This window comes from Marmota monax, unplaced genomic scaffold (genome assembly GCF_021218885.2).
Source record: "Marmota monax isolate L192 unplaced genomic scaffold, Marmota_monax_Labrador192_F-V1.1 WCK01_AAM20220418_F8-fsc00186, whole genome shotgun sequence".
Taxonomy (NCBI): domain Eukaryota; kingdom Metazoa; phylum Chordata; class Mammalia; order Rodentia; family Sciuridae; genus Marmota; species Marmota monax.
This window is the reverse complement of record NW_026694725.1, coordinates 3,148,495-3,162,791: the sequence shown is the minus strand read 5'-3', so window position 1 is coordinate 3,162,791 and position 14,297 is coordinate 3,148,495.

Here is a 14,297-nt window from a genome sequence, read left to right as displayed (position 1 = left end):
CATTCCTGTTTAGCCCACCAACATGTGAATTATCCCTTTGTCCAGCATACAGTATAATAAGATATTCTGAGAGTGAGGAAGACTACATTCACATAACTATTACATTATATTTTTATAATTGTTTGGTTTGATTTTTCATTATCACTGTTAATCTTTTACTGTGACTAATTTATAGATTAGACTTAATCAGAGGCATGTGCACATAAGAGAAAATGTGGTAAATTTTGGGCTTGGTACTATCCACAGTTTGAAGCATCCCCTGAGGGTCTTAAAAAGTAGTCCCTGAAAAACAAGCCACACTCAAATAAAGCAGAAGTATAGAAATAATAAGAATTAGATCTGAAGATAAACAGAATAGAGGTCAGAAGAAAAACAGAGAAAATTATTACCTTATCTTTGAAACGAACAACAAGATTGACAAATCTTTAGCAGGGTGCCCTGGTGTACACCTGTAATCCCAGCCACTAGGGAGGCAGAGGCAAGAGGACTACAAGTTCAGGACCAGCCTCAGCAACCTACAATATAGTGAGATCCTGTCTCAAAGTTTTAAAAAAACAGGGCTTGGAGAGGCTGAGGATGTAGCTCAGTGATAAAGAGCCCCTGGGTTAAAATACCCAGTGCTAAAAACAATTTAAAAGATTGATAAATCTTTAAGAAATAAGAGAAAGAGAAGACACAAATTATTAAAATTAGAAATGAAAATAGAGGCATTGTTGTCAATTCTATGGAATTTTTTTAATGTTATGAGAGTACTATGAACAATTGTACACCAAAAAATTGGATTATCTAGATGAAATGTGTAAATTCATAGAAACACAGGAATTGCCAAGATTAAACAAGATGGATCGTTTCCCCCACTATTTTTTGTTCTGTTTTTCTTTTTGTGTAAAAGAGAAATTCTTCTACGAGAGTTTGATGAAAGTCAACAATAAATAATCTAGTCCTGTGTTTTACTAAGATTGATCTTTGAAAAACATTGCAATTTCCTTATACTTATTGGAATTGAGTTTAATCTTTCTTTTTATGTTAGCAGCAGCATGATATATATTTTATAAAGTTGTGGACTTATTTAACTGATAATATATTTATCCCTCTCTTAAGAATGATATTTTTGCTATAAATACAATTCTAACTTCAAAGTTCTTGGATTTTATTGTTTTAAGACATTACTTAATTATTTTTTTAAAAGCAACACTGCTGTTAAAGTTTTGAAGTCAAAATTTGATTCTTGCATCCTAGCAGATCACATGCCCATGTTTTGGAAATTTAACTTTAGTACTTTTTTTTAATTGGTTCTTTTTAGTTATACATGACAGTAGAATCATTTTGACATAATTAAACATGGATGGAATAAATCTTATTCTAATTTGTCTACCTGTGATTATCATTATTTATTATATTTGACTGGCAATGTACAAGTCTTTTCAAAATAAGACTTTTATTTTACTTTTCTGAAATTTTCAATTAATAGTTCTTCATTTTTTTTTTCTTTTCTCTAGGCTTATGTTTTATTCCTTCTAGAACTTCTGATAAATAGATGCTTTATGTCCTTTAGTGTTTCAGAGATAAGTTGTGCCTCTATTCTTTCTTCTTACCTTCTTGGTAAATTGACATTTCAACTAAAAAATTTCTTCTTCAACTATATTCATCTTGTTTTTAATTCTTTAATTGTTTAACATTTTAATTTAGTAACATTTGTACTTAATGTACACATGGACTAGCTCTGATTATTTCCACAAATGTCTGTGGCTATAACACAAGTGATAAAATGAATTGGGGAAATGCATGATCAGAACTTTTGTACAATCCACACTGTCATTGCCTCCTGGATGCAGTCCTCTTAGACTAAAGCCCTTTCATCACCCATAACCCTCACTTACCTTTAATACAGGCTTCAATCTACTCAAGGACAAATTTATTTTAATGTGCTTAATACTTGGATAGTACTCCCATTATCACTACTATTTCTCCAGAGTTGATTATGGAAGTGGGAAGCCCCTGTTAGTTCACTGATTTGCCAGGAATGTGGAGACATTGCCAATAAAACACATTACTTCATTTACAAAAAAAAAATATTTAGAGAACATGATTGTCACATTTCAGCCAAACTACATGAAAAGCTATCAACGCATCAAATTCAAATTTCTAAAATTAAATGCCCCTTTATCTCTACAATTAATCATTGGTGAGGCTGGTGGGTTTAGATGCTATAGATATTTCAGAGCAATCTAAGATACACAAGTCATACCACAATTCACTGCCAAGTAGAGATCAGCAAGTCCTCCTGCATTACTGGTAATCAGATATGACCTAAGGTGCAGGATGTTTTTCTGCTCATCGTTATACCCATTTGCAATTATGACCATACTGATATATAACAGGAAGGAAATATATATATATATATATATATATATATATATATATATATATATATATATATATATATTAACAGCAGTTGCATTTTCATTCAGGAAATGGGATGTGGGTAACAGACATAAAAGTTAATGCTGTATGTATATTCTATTATAGGAGATCTGTCAGTGCCCAATTATTATAATTTTATTCATTTTCCTAACTGTAAATCTGCTATGTTGACAAGGATCCTATTACTCCCTGCAAGCTAGACTGATCAGTTTGCCAAACTTCTGCCATGTTCCTATTTGGGTAGTCCCTCTTGGACCAAATCATGAGTGTAGACTAGACTCCAAATAGGCAGCATGCACAAATCCTATTTTGTGGGGTCAGCTTCTGCACACCATAGCTCACATATGAGAATCAGGGAATCAAAACTGGCCAAGTAATGACTATTGGGAACATAAATTTTTCTTTGATTTCCTGACCATTTAACAAAGTATAAGATAGGAAGTAGACAAAATTCCTCCACTTTGCCTCTTTTGGAGGAAGAATATTTAATTCCTTTACTCTCCTGTTACCTCTCTATACCTGAGGCAAGAGGGTAAATTTCAAGAGGGCATATAGGAGACATTTCAAAACTTGTAAAAGAAACAAATCAGAAAAAGCCAATCTGAGAGATGGGAGAGACTTCATAGTAAGTTATTGTCACAATTAGGGTTAAATTTAATGGAAAGAATTACAAAGAGAAAATTTTTTGGGTGAAAGAGATTGAAGGGCACAGCAGTAGGATACTAAAATTAGGTTAATTTGATGATGTTCACATCTTACTCAAGGTTGTATCACTCTTCACTTTCCCTTTAACACTAAACATCAGTAAGTATTGACTACATAAAATAAATTTTTAAGAGAAATATTTTGGATAAGGAAGAAGTAGTAAAATGTCCATACATTAGGTGAAATAGAGCAGAAAGAAAATAAGAGCCAACTTACAGAACAAAGTATTTGGAAGCATAATAGCCTGATATACCCAAAAGCCATGAGAAATACCAGAGTGTATGTAGAGCCAATCCTTCATCCACTTTCTTTCTCATTACTGAAAGAATTAAAAACTTGGGACTTATTATCTGCAGATGCTATGTTTATTCCCAATAGACATGTGAACTCTAATGATCTTCCCGGGAAGCTCTGAGGATAGCAAGTCTGACCTTACTCTACAGTGTTTTATCCCATTAACCTACCACAGCAGGTCAGAAATAACCTCATACCCCTCCCCTTCCACTGATAAGAACATATTGGGATGGAATTTGGGGAAAAGATGCACATTTTTTTTTTTTTTTGCTTAAGAATTGGTCATTTGAATTTCCTCCACTCCAATCTTGAACATAGAGGGTTACCTCATTTTTTTTTCAAATCAAGTTATTCAAAAATACTGATAAAAAGAGTAATCTTACAGAGAGTAAAAATAGTTATACTAAAACTATTTTTCAAGGTATCATGCATCCATATCTTCTCATAGCTTAACATGCTCAGGGAACAAGACTCGTCTATACCCTAACAGAACATCATTAACCCTGACACCAATCCACTTCTAGCATTGCTATTACCTACCAAGAGACAGGGAATTTCTCATCTTTGCCCGCTTTCAGAGGAAATGAACAAGGAGTTGAAAATTGTTTCCCTAAGTAAAACCTAACAGAACATCATTAACCCTGACCCCAAACCACTTCTAGAGCTGATATTATCTACCAAGAGACAGGATGTTTCTCATCTTTTCCCACATTCAGAGAAAATGAACAAGGAGCTGAAAATTGTTTCCCCAAGTAAAACCTAACAATGTTATGGGGGTCACTTGGGTTTGTTTACATTTTAAAATATCATTGCAGGATTGGGAGTGTAGCTCAGTGGCATAACACTTGCCTAGCAGGCACAGTGACATGGGTTCAATCCCCAGCACAGTACAAGTAAATACATTAATTAATAAAACAAACCAAAAAATGTCATCAGAACTGAGAAAGTATGAGATAGTCTTTTCTGGGAAATGCAGAGATGAGAGTTGGTACATGAGGTGTTCTACTCAGTAACTTAAACATGAAAAGGTAGAGAAGGGCTTGAAGACAAATTACAATCTGAAAAACTTCACAGCCAAATTTTCAAAGTCAACTATTTAAAATGTTCATCTTCCAACTTATTTCTCTACCTTCCTGTTACAATTAAGACTGTGAGAAGTTTTGGGTTTATTACTTTTTAACCAGGAAGTCCTGTCACATCTACCTTTGCTTCCATGTAACAAAATTCCTGGGTGGGGAGGGGATTATGCAAGAAAAGATACTGTAATTAACATTGCAATTTTCAGGAATATTCATCTGTTTTTACTGTGAAGTATCAGCTGGCTTTGACTCAGCATCTCCCTGAGTTTGACCACTCACCTTGAGTGTCACCCACCAGAAAGAAAGATACCTCTCAGTTAAAGGGGCGATGTCATGAATGCTGTGAGAGCATTTTGTGTTGGCATCTCTAGGCGTTCACAGACAATTCTCAACTACAAAAACTGTTTAGAATGGCCAAAGTATTTATTACTGGATGATTTATATGAAAATAAAAGACAAGTCACCATTACCCACCCTATCTGAACCCACACTGTGATGGTTTCAGAATCTGTAGCCAGGACCAAAAGTATCTTAGTTCAGTTCAGGCACACTAGTTCTTCAAGTGACATTCCAGAATCTCTGAGTGCAGAATCCTCATTTCCAGACTTCTCTTATTCATTCAGAAGATTCTCCTCTGCCAGATCTTCTTCTTCTGAGCAAAGTAGAAAACCAAAAATAGCAAATTTAGGGTCTGGTGGTAATTAGGACCTGAAGACAAAACAGAGCCCCCTAGAGGCACCACAATCATGGGTGAGGTAAAACCACAGTAACCTAGGGACCCAGACTGAGATAAGTTTTAAACAATATTAAACACACAGAGTAACATAAACTATTGATCACAGATCACTGTCTGGGAAATATCTCTCATATGGATCACTAACACACTAAAAAACTGCAAGGAACTATTTCTCAGTCTATACAAATAATCAGGGACATGGGATCAAAGAAAAGAATTGTGAACATCACACATTTTCCCAAAATTTCTCTTAGGAAATTGGTAGCAGAAAGGTACAACTCCATTACCATGTATTCCATGAAGAAACTTGGAACTGGACCCCAACTTCAAAAAGGCCCACAGGGATAGTCCCAGGTTTTACTAAAAGTCACGTGAGTGTAGCTACTATGCTTTTTCTGCTCCAAGGTACTAGACCACCTTCACTGAGCTGTGCTTTATCAGGCCAATCAGCTCTGAACTGCTGTGAATCGGGGAAGCATCATAGGCATGTGGCCTGTAGAATTGCAGAGTTCCCAGCATCAGAAGGGCCACATGCTTTGTTGAATGTTGTAGATCTATTGTGAAAATATTCATGGTTTTAAATAAAACATCCCACATTTTCATCTTGCATTATGTCCTGAAAATGATGTAATCAGTCCTGCTGTAGGTTTTAAACAATTATGGAGTAATTACTTTCCCTCACAAAACCCTGCCTAGTGAAAATGAATGCTTAGTCAAGAAATCCTAATGTATTAGTAATTATAAATACTGTATCAATGTTACATCCTTTTTAACTCTATTTTTCAGTTTGCTTTACATCCTGAATTAATCCTAAATCTATTCATAATTCATGTCATTGTTGTGACTTGGAAGATAAGGTTGCTGCATGGTGAAACACATGTGACTGCTAATGTAGGTGGGAGCCTGCCACAAATTCCAATCCCTTCCCATCTCCCTAAAGATGCCTAGAAATAAGAGAAATGATTTGAGAAGGTGATCCTCACTGAGAAAAAATTTATGAGCCCACACAAGTTTTGTCTTTGCAGGAAGGCTTAGCAATTAATGACTTCAAACTCATATTCCCAGGAAATGATTACTTCTGAATATGGACCTTGCTTTTACCTATCTATGAGGAACTGTCCTCTGGGCTAAAGAACTTGTAAGGCCTAGGGAAAAATTAAAATGCAAAGTCCCTTATGTAAAAACTACTAAGAAATCAAGACTGTGACAACAGAGCAATCAGACAACACATGATGGTGCTATGCTGTCCCTTAGGTGCCATTCCTAAGAGAGTGGCCCTGGGTATGTCTATCTCATCAATTTCACATAGAGAAAGCTAAGAAAGGATTGCAGAGCCAGGAAGCCATTCATTTTTGTTACTATTTTCTAGGCCATCAGTCTCTTTCCTCTAAAAGCAGACAAGGGTCCTTGATGAAAAGCATGAAGTTGATGTGGACCCGTGGCTAGGGATGAGAAGGGGCCCATTCTGGATCCAACAGTGATTTCTGTGCAACCTTGAGAAAGTCCCATGGTATCCACTTTCTGTTATTCCATGTTTGAAGTAGTATGTTGTGTGCAAAATCTTGTGAACACTTCCAGTACTGACAATCCCAGATTCTGTAATTAAAGACATTTTGGATAGTTGTTCAAAATTTCTTAGCATAATTCCTTTCAAACAAAATTGTTAGTAAAGCCTAGTATTTTTCAATAAAATGTTATTTCTCCATTGTTTCATCATAAAGTTTTGTGACTTTATTACTATTATTTTTTTAATCTAATGACATGTCTTGACTACATACAAATTCATATCTGAAACCATGAGGGAAGCTATGAACATGGAGAACAGAGACTGGTTCCTACTCTTTGAGGTCACAAGACAGTCAAAAGTTTTCAGAAAAGGAAGGAAAATAGAGTGTAAACCAGAAACATTTAAGTTAGAAAAGCAGTCATTGTATTCCTTAAAGGATGATCCCATGAGAACAAGATGCTCCCTCTCAGAGGACAGATGTTCTAAATTCCCTAAGCTCTATTATCCTCAACATCTCTTCTATATAAAGCCATATTCTACCTCATCTCCCCTCCCCAGAATTTATTTGCCCACATTGCTTAGAATGTCTCTGAAACTAATTTGGTCTTTACACCTCTCAGTGCACAAAGGCAGATATATTTCTGAGGTGGGACTCAGAAATGCTGGGTGCAAACATTGCCACACAGGCAGTGAGAAAAATCCCAGATGATGGTTTATGGGGAGAACATGCTGGGGCTATCCCCATCCCCTGACTCCAACTCCTTCTCCACCCTGATCTCAATATCTCCATGAAAGTCTTTACATGCCACCTAACAGGTAAATTATTATATGCAATCAAGATTGAGACAAAACACCATGAAATACCTTCATGTAGACAGACCAACACTTGAAGTCTCTGAGACTACTGTCAGACCATCAGAGTCCCCATAGTCTTCATGTTCTCTGTGTGTGCTCTGAAGGACAAAGTTCCTGTACATTAAAAAAAAAAAAAAAAAAAAAAAAACCCTCTCACTGCTGGCCTAATTTGGTTCCTGGTCCCATGTGCCCATCCCTACAGTTATCATACATTATACCATGTTTCCAAAGTCACTGAGGCTTACAGTTTAGAGAAGTACAAGTATCACTTTCCAGAAAATAGTAAGGACAAGAGGCAGATTCAGTAATCCCTATCACACTGGGGCCTTTTCACCTACTTCCCCAAAGCTTTCCTCATCCCATGATCCTTGTGTTCTCTAAAGTTGTCCTTGGCATGTTATATTCTTCCTGCACCAGAAAACTGAGAAAAAGGAAGAGGCAAGTTCCCAGGATGAAACTAAGGATATTTGTTACAAAGAAGATCTCAGTTTAGGATTTGAATGGACCACTGGGGGGTGGGTGCATATCTTGAATATAGAAAGGATATGGGGGGTCCTGCTCCTTACTATCGTATGTTGGCACTCAACATGATGAAGTCACAGCTTCAGGAGCAATGCTAAATTGTGAGAGCCTGGCAGAGACCTCAACCCCATCCCATGCTGTTCTAGATGTTAAATAAGAGAATGCTCATGAATACCTGGAGGCTTCATAGCTGCATAGACTTAAAGTTTCAGAGGCACAAGATCCAGCCCCTTTCTGCTGGGTTTCAGTTCTCAAGACTAAAAGGCTCAGGGGTCACTCCAGGTAAACTGGGCTAACTGGGCTGCATGAAATAACCACACAAGAGACACAAATACCTTTTTCTTTGGGGTCGCTGTGACAGCTCTTCTAACATTAAGGGTCTGCAGGAAGAGAGAGAGCGAGAGCACGCACCGACCCTTTTTATTGAGGAGAAGCTATTCAAATGAGGCAAAGGGTCAGGTTTCAGGGGGCTGAGTCTATCTTCAGGATGTCCACTGTCATCAGGTTGACTGACACCTGGGTAGGCCACACCCAAGGGCAGAGTAAGAGAAGGGGACACACACAAGGCACTTCCATGGAAGATTCTATCCTAAACAGGACAAGGGGTAATATTACAAAGGAACAGATGAGCGTAGCTCCACCCATGGGTCTGTAGCAAGACACACCCATGCACCAGACACCCATGAGACACCAACCCTCTGAACCCAAGAAGGGTGGGGAAAGCTCTGCCACATTTCTGAGACTGAGTGCCTCAGCACCCAGCTGGGGAGTGTAACCTAGTCAGGTGTAAGGTTGGTCTCCCATACCTTTCCACATCTAACTGACCCACATCTGAGCAGGGAGAGAGAAAGCTCAGAGCACAGTATTTGCTGAGTGATCTGTTTCTTCAGCTGTTCTGTCCTAAATCAATCAAAGGAAAGAAAAGTTTTCCTGAAGAGACATCTTATCCTTTTTTATTTGAAAGACTAAGGTTCCCTCAGGGCATAGTCTGTCCTGTCTGAAATGCGTATTTCAGAGGGAAACAGATTCTCTCTACTCTCACATGGGAACAAATGGAGGGAACTCTGTACCTGTTTGATAATGAAGAAAATTTTTCCTCTACCCTAAGAAGAGAGAGAACCTGGGGTGGTCTAGCCATCTCCAGGATATTGACCCTGAATTCCTTGCCTCTGCATTCCTAGGAAGTGTCAGGCCCTGTCCTCTGAAAGGCCTGGAGATTCCAGGTATTCAGCCACAGCTTCCCCTACTGTAAGAGAGCTTTGCTCCATGGAAACACTTTTTCAAAGAGCATTTTTACATCCTGTTATGGTTTGGATCTGTGATGTCCCCTCAGTGCTCATATGGCAGAAGAAATTTCAAGGAGCACATCATTCAGGATATGGCATGAATATTTCTGGCTGCATGTATCTAGTTTTACATTTAAAATCAGAACAAAGAAGTAGAGCAAAAAGATTAGAAAAACCTACAGTTTGTCCAGAATATCACTTACAAAATTAAGGCTAAGGAATCTCTGAAGAGATTAGTGCCATTACAAAGAACCCAAGCACTTTGTACCCTTCTACCTTGAGGGCATCTTGGATATTAGCAAGATCCCAACAATAGCAGGCTCAAGAGTGTACAGGTGAAAACTTGTTCAAAAAGCTTTCCTTTGAGAAGAGAGCACTGTTGCCACAGGGCCACCTAACAAGTTGTTTCCACAGGGTACAGTTCACTGTGCTTCTAGGCACTCAGAGGCCACTGCATCTGTGGCCTAAGTGAGCCACATTACTGCTCAAACTCCTGCAGAATTTGGCATCATCCATTTGGTGCTGGTTTTGCAGGCATGAAGAATACAAGAATTACAGGGACATGGAGGCTTCTACCAAGATTTCAAAAGAATTCCTGAGAGGACAGAAAGTATGTGACAGGGATGGTATCCCTGTGGGCAGCCCATGAGACGGGAATGAATGAGGTTTTGACAGTGAAATTAAAACCAAAGTGGACACCCCAGGAAGTTTGAGGTGCCAAGAATGTGGAATGTCTGCTGAGGAAACCTGCAAGAAGTGAATAGAGTCAGCCCAAAAGAGGTCATGTGGGCTGCAACTGGCAAGGTCATAGAGGCAGGAATGCCTAAACCCTATGGAGCTCACGGTGCACCACCATGTTCCCCAGATGCCAGCTTATGGAGCTACCAGATTTAAAGTTTGCTTTCCTGGGTTTCAGTCTTACTTTGATCCAATCCTTCCTTTATATCACTCCCTTCCTCCCTTTAGGATAGGAATGTTTACCTGCCCCTCTATTGTATGTTGGACATAGATAACTTCTTATTTTTAAATTTTTGCAGCTAACAGCTGCTTTGGGTCTCAGAGGAGACTTTGGACTTGAACTTTTAAGAAATGCTGGGACTTCTAAGACTATGTAGATTCTTGAGGATTGACTGAATGCATTGTACATTTTGAGATGTCCATGAGCTTTTGGGGATCAGGGACAAAATAGGATCTGAAGATTTCCCTCCCCTCAGAGGTTCATGTATTGAAGACTTCATACTCGATTCAGCAATGCATCCTTGTTCAGAGGTGGAGCTTTGTGGAAGTAATTAAATCATGGGGACTCTAACCTCATCAATGGATTAGTCTTTTGATAGATTTATAACTTGAATGAGTTACTCAGAGTTGGTGGAAACAGTTGGAACTGGAACCTAGATTGAACAGCATGGGTCCTTGGGAGTGTTCTCTTAAGGACTATATCTTGTCCCCAGCCCCTTCTCCCAACTCCCTTCCCTCTTTTCTCCCTCCTGGCAGCCATGAATTGAGCAGATTTCCTCTGCCATGCCTTTCTACCATGGCCCAGAGCAATTGAACAATACTGTAATCTCTGAAACTGTGAGCCACAATGAATCTTTCTTTCTTTAATTTTTTTTTTCAAAATATTTTGTCACAATGATGAAAAGTTGATTAACAATGCTACTATTTCCCTGGGATGTAAATATGAAGCTGAACTGGATATGGTGGTGCATGCCAGTAATTCCAGAGGCTCAGGTAGCTGAGGCATGAAGATTACAGGTACAAGCCAGCCTCAGCAAATAAGCAGGTACCTAAGCAAATTAGTGAGACCCTGTCTCAATATAAAACACTTCAAAATGGCTTGGGATGTTTCTCTGTGGTTAAATGTCCCTCATACCAATAAAATAAAATAAAATAAAAATAATGTAAGTAGAAACAAAGAAAAAAAAAACATTACTAAGGGACATTTCATAATGTGGTCTATGGTATAATGGAATAACATGCAGCTCTATAAGGAAGGGAATCCTGTACCAGCTACCACATGGATTAAGTTTAAAGATCAACTATACATTTAAAAGTGATTTTTAGATAATAAATTTCATGTGTTTCATGTGTATAGGAACAAATAAATAAAATTGTTATATACTAACATTAAACAAAAATAAAATTAGAAACATAATAAAAATGTTATTGCAATAACCAAAAAACACTTATATATTTATATATTCAAAAAGATATACCCAAGATTTGTATGTAGAAAGATTTAAAAGGTATACAATAAATTTAAAAAGACAAATGGAGATACATATTCCATTCATGGATTAGAAAATCATTAAATTTATGTGAATTTCTATCTAAAGTCTGTCAAAAAGTTTTGTACATATAAACAAGCTTGCTTTAAAATTTATGCAGAAAGAAAATGAAAGAGAAAATCTAAAAGTGGGGAGGAAATAATAACACAGTAGGAGTCAGTGCATGCACTATCAGGACATTTACAACTATGATAATGCAGACCAGCTGGCTTAAGTGAAGGGACTGGCATGTTAGTGGATGGAACAGAACAGAGAACACAGAAACAGACTTACATAGACAGTCAACTGAGTTTTTATAAAGGTGCAAAAATGCAAAAAGAGTTCCGTGGAGAAAAGGCAGCCTAGAGATAGTGATGTATTTAGGCATTTATGAACAAAGAAAATGACTGAACCTTGCCTGAGTTTCACCCCCTATCCAAAATTAACTGAAAATGCATCCTGGGTTTAAGAATAAAATGTAAAACCACAAAACTTTTAAAATATAATTTAAGAGAAAATCTTTGGAATCTAGGGCTGGGCAGAGAACTATTAGATGACACCAAAAGCATGATCTTATTATAAAGGTAAAAATAAATTAGACTGAATCATAATAAAAAAAAAAAAAACTGTTTCTCTAGAAAATTCCATGTAAAGAGGATGGAAAGTCCAGCCCCAGATTTAGAGAAAATATTTGCAAAACAAATATCTGATAAAGTTATATTTAGAGTACATATAAATTTCTCAAAAGTCAACACTAAAAGTATCCAGATAGAAAATTGGCAATAGACATCAACAAAAAATTCAATAGAGATGATATATAAATGTCAAATAATCATGTGAAAAATGTTCAGCAAAACTAGCCATTAAAGAAACAATTTAAAACTATGACACAATATCTCTGTAATCTATTCCAGTCGATAAAATGAAAAATACCAATTACTAAGTGTAAGAGAGGATGCAAAAAATTAGATCTCTCATGCATTGATGGTGACAGTGTCAAGTTCCTTGTTTTGATACTGTACTATTGTTTTACAACAAGTAAATTTGGGGCAGAAATGGATAAATAGTACGTGGGTCACCTCTAGTTTTGAAACTACCTAAAATCTATAATCATGTCAGAGTGAAATTGTTTTTAAAAGCAGTATGCAACTATGTTTCTATAAGAAATAAATTATAAATATAGTCACTGAAAATTTCAAAGAAAAAGAATGGAAAGAGATATAATGGGAAAACACTACTTATAATAAAATTGGTATAACTATATTCATATAAGAAAAAGTAGACCCAAATGCTGGGAGCCATTAGCCAAGTAGGTATGACAATTTCTTTGCCAGCGTATCCCATGTTGCAGTGACATTGAATGTAGGTGACCTTGCTCAAGGACCAAGGCGGATTAGGGTGTTCCGGGTTTAAGATAATCGTGTTTAGGGCGTTCCCAGTTTAGGTTCCAGGTTTAAGGTTTAAGATTATTCCTGCTGGGAATAGGGCGTATCCTGCTGCCTGAGTTCCCCTTGAGTTCTCACAGGATTCAGAGTATTTTTTGAGAGACAGAAGCCCAGTGGAGGTGGATTTGGGCAGAGAACGTGGATTTCCCCAGAACGTGATTGTAGACGGCTGGTGTGAGTTCGGGAATAAAGAGTCGCTGTTTGAATCTACAAGCTGTGTGGTGGCTCGTGATTGTGTGCCCAGCCAGACTGCGGCATTTGTGCCCAGCCAGACTGTGGCACCCAAATACAAAGGTTAGGACAATAATTAAAGAAGGACTTTTCATGATGATAAAATGTAAAGTTTGTGAAGAAAACAAAACCACCATAAATACTCATGCAAATAATGGCAGAGCATCAAAATCCATGAAGCCTGGATGATACAAGCAAAGGGGCAAATAGACAGAGTTGCCATCTTAAGTGGGATTTTTTAATATCCCTGTCTCAGTAATTGATCAAATAAGTAGACAATTTCCTCCTTGATGTCTTCTATAACCCATTGATCATTCAGTAACCTATTGTTCATTCTCCAAGTGATGTATGCTTTTTCCTTCCTTCTTTTATCATTGATTTTCAGTTTCATTCCATTATGATCAGATAAGATGCATGGTATTATCTCTACTCCTTTATATTGTCTAAGAGTTGCCCTGTGACATAATATGTGATCTATTTTTGAGAAGGATCCATGTGCTGCTGAGAAAAAAGTGTAACTGCTTGATGTTGGGTAGTATATTCTATATATGTCAATTAAGTCTAGGTTATTAATTGTGTTATTGAGTTCTATAGTTTCCTTATTCAACTTTTGTTTGGAAGATCTGTCCATTGGTGTGAGAGGTGTGTTGAAGTCTCCCATGATTATTGTATGGTGGTCTATTAGACTCTTGAACTTGAGAAGAGTTTGTTTGATGAACATAGCTGCACCATTGTTAGGGGCATATATATTTATGATTGTTATGTCTTGTTGGTGTATGGTTCCCTTGAGCAGTATGTAGTGTCCCTCTTTATCCCTTTTGATTAACTTGGGCTTGAAATCTATTTTATTTGATATGAGTATGGACACACCTGCTTGTTTCCGAAGTCCATATGAGTGATATGATTTTTCCCAACCTTTCACCTTCAGCCTATGTATGTCTTTTCC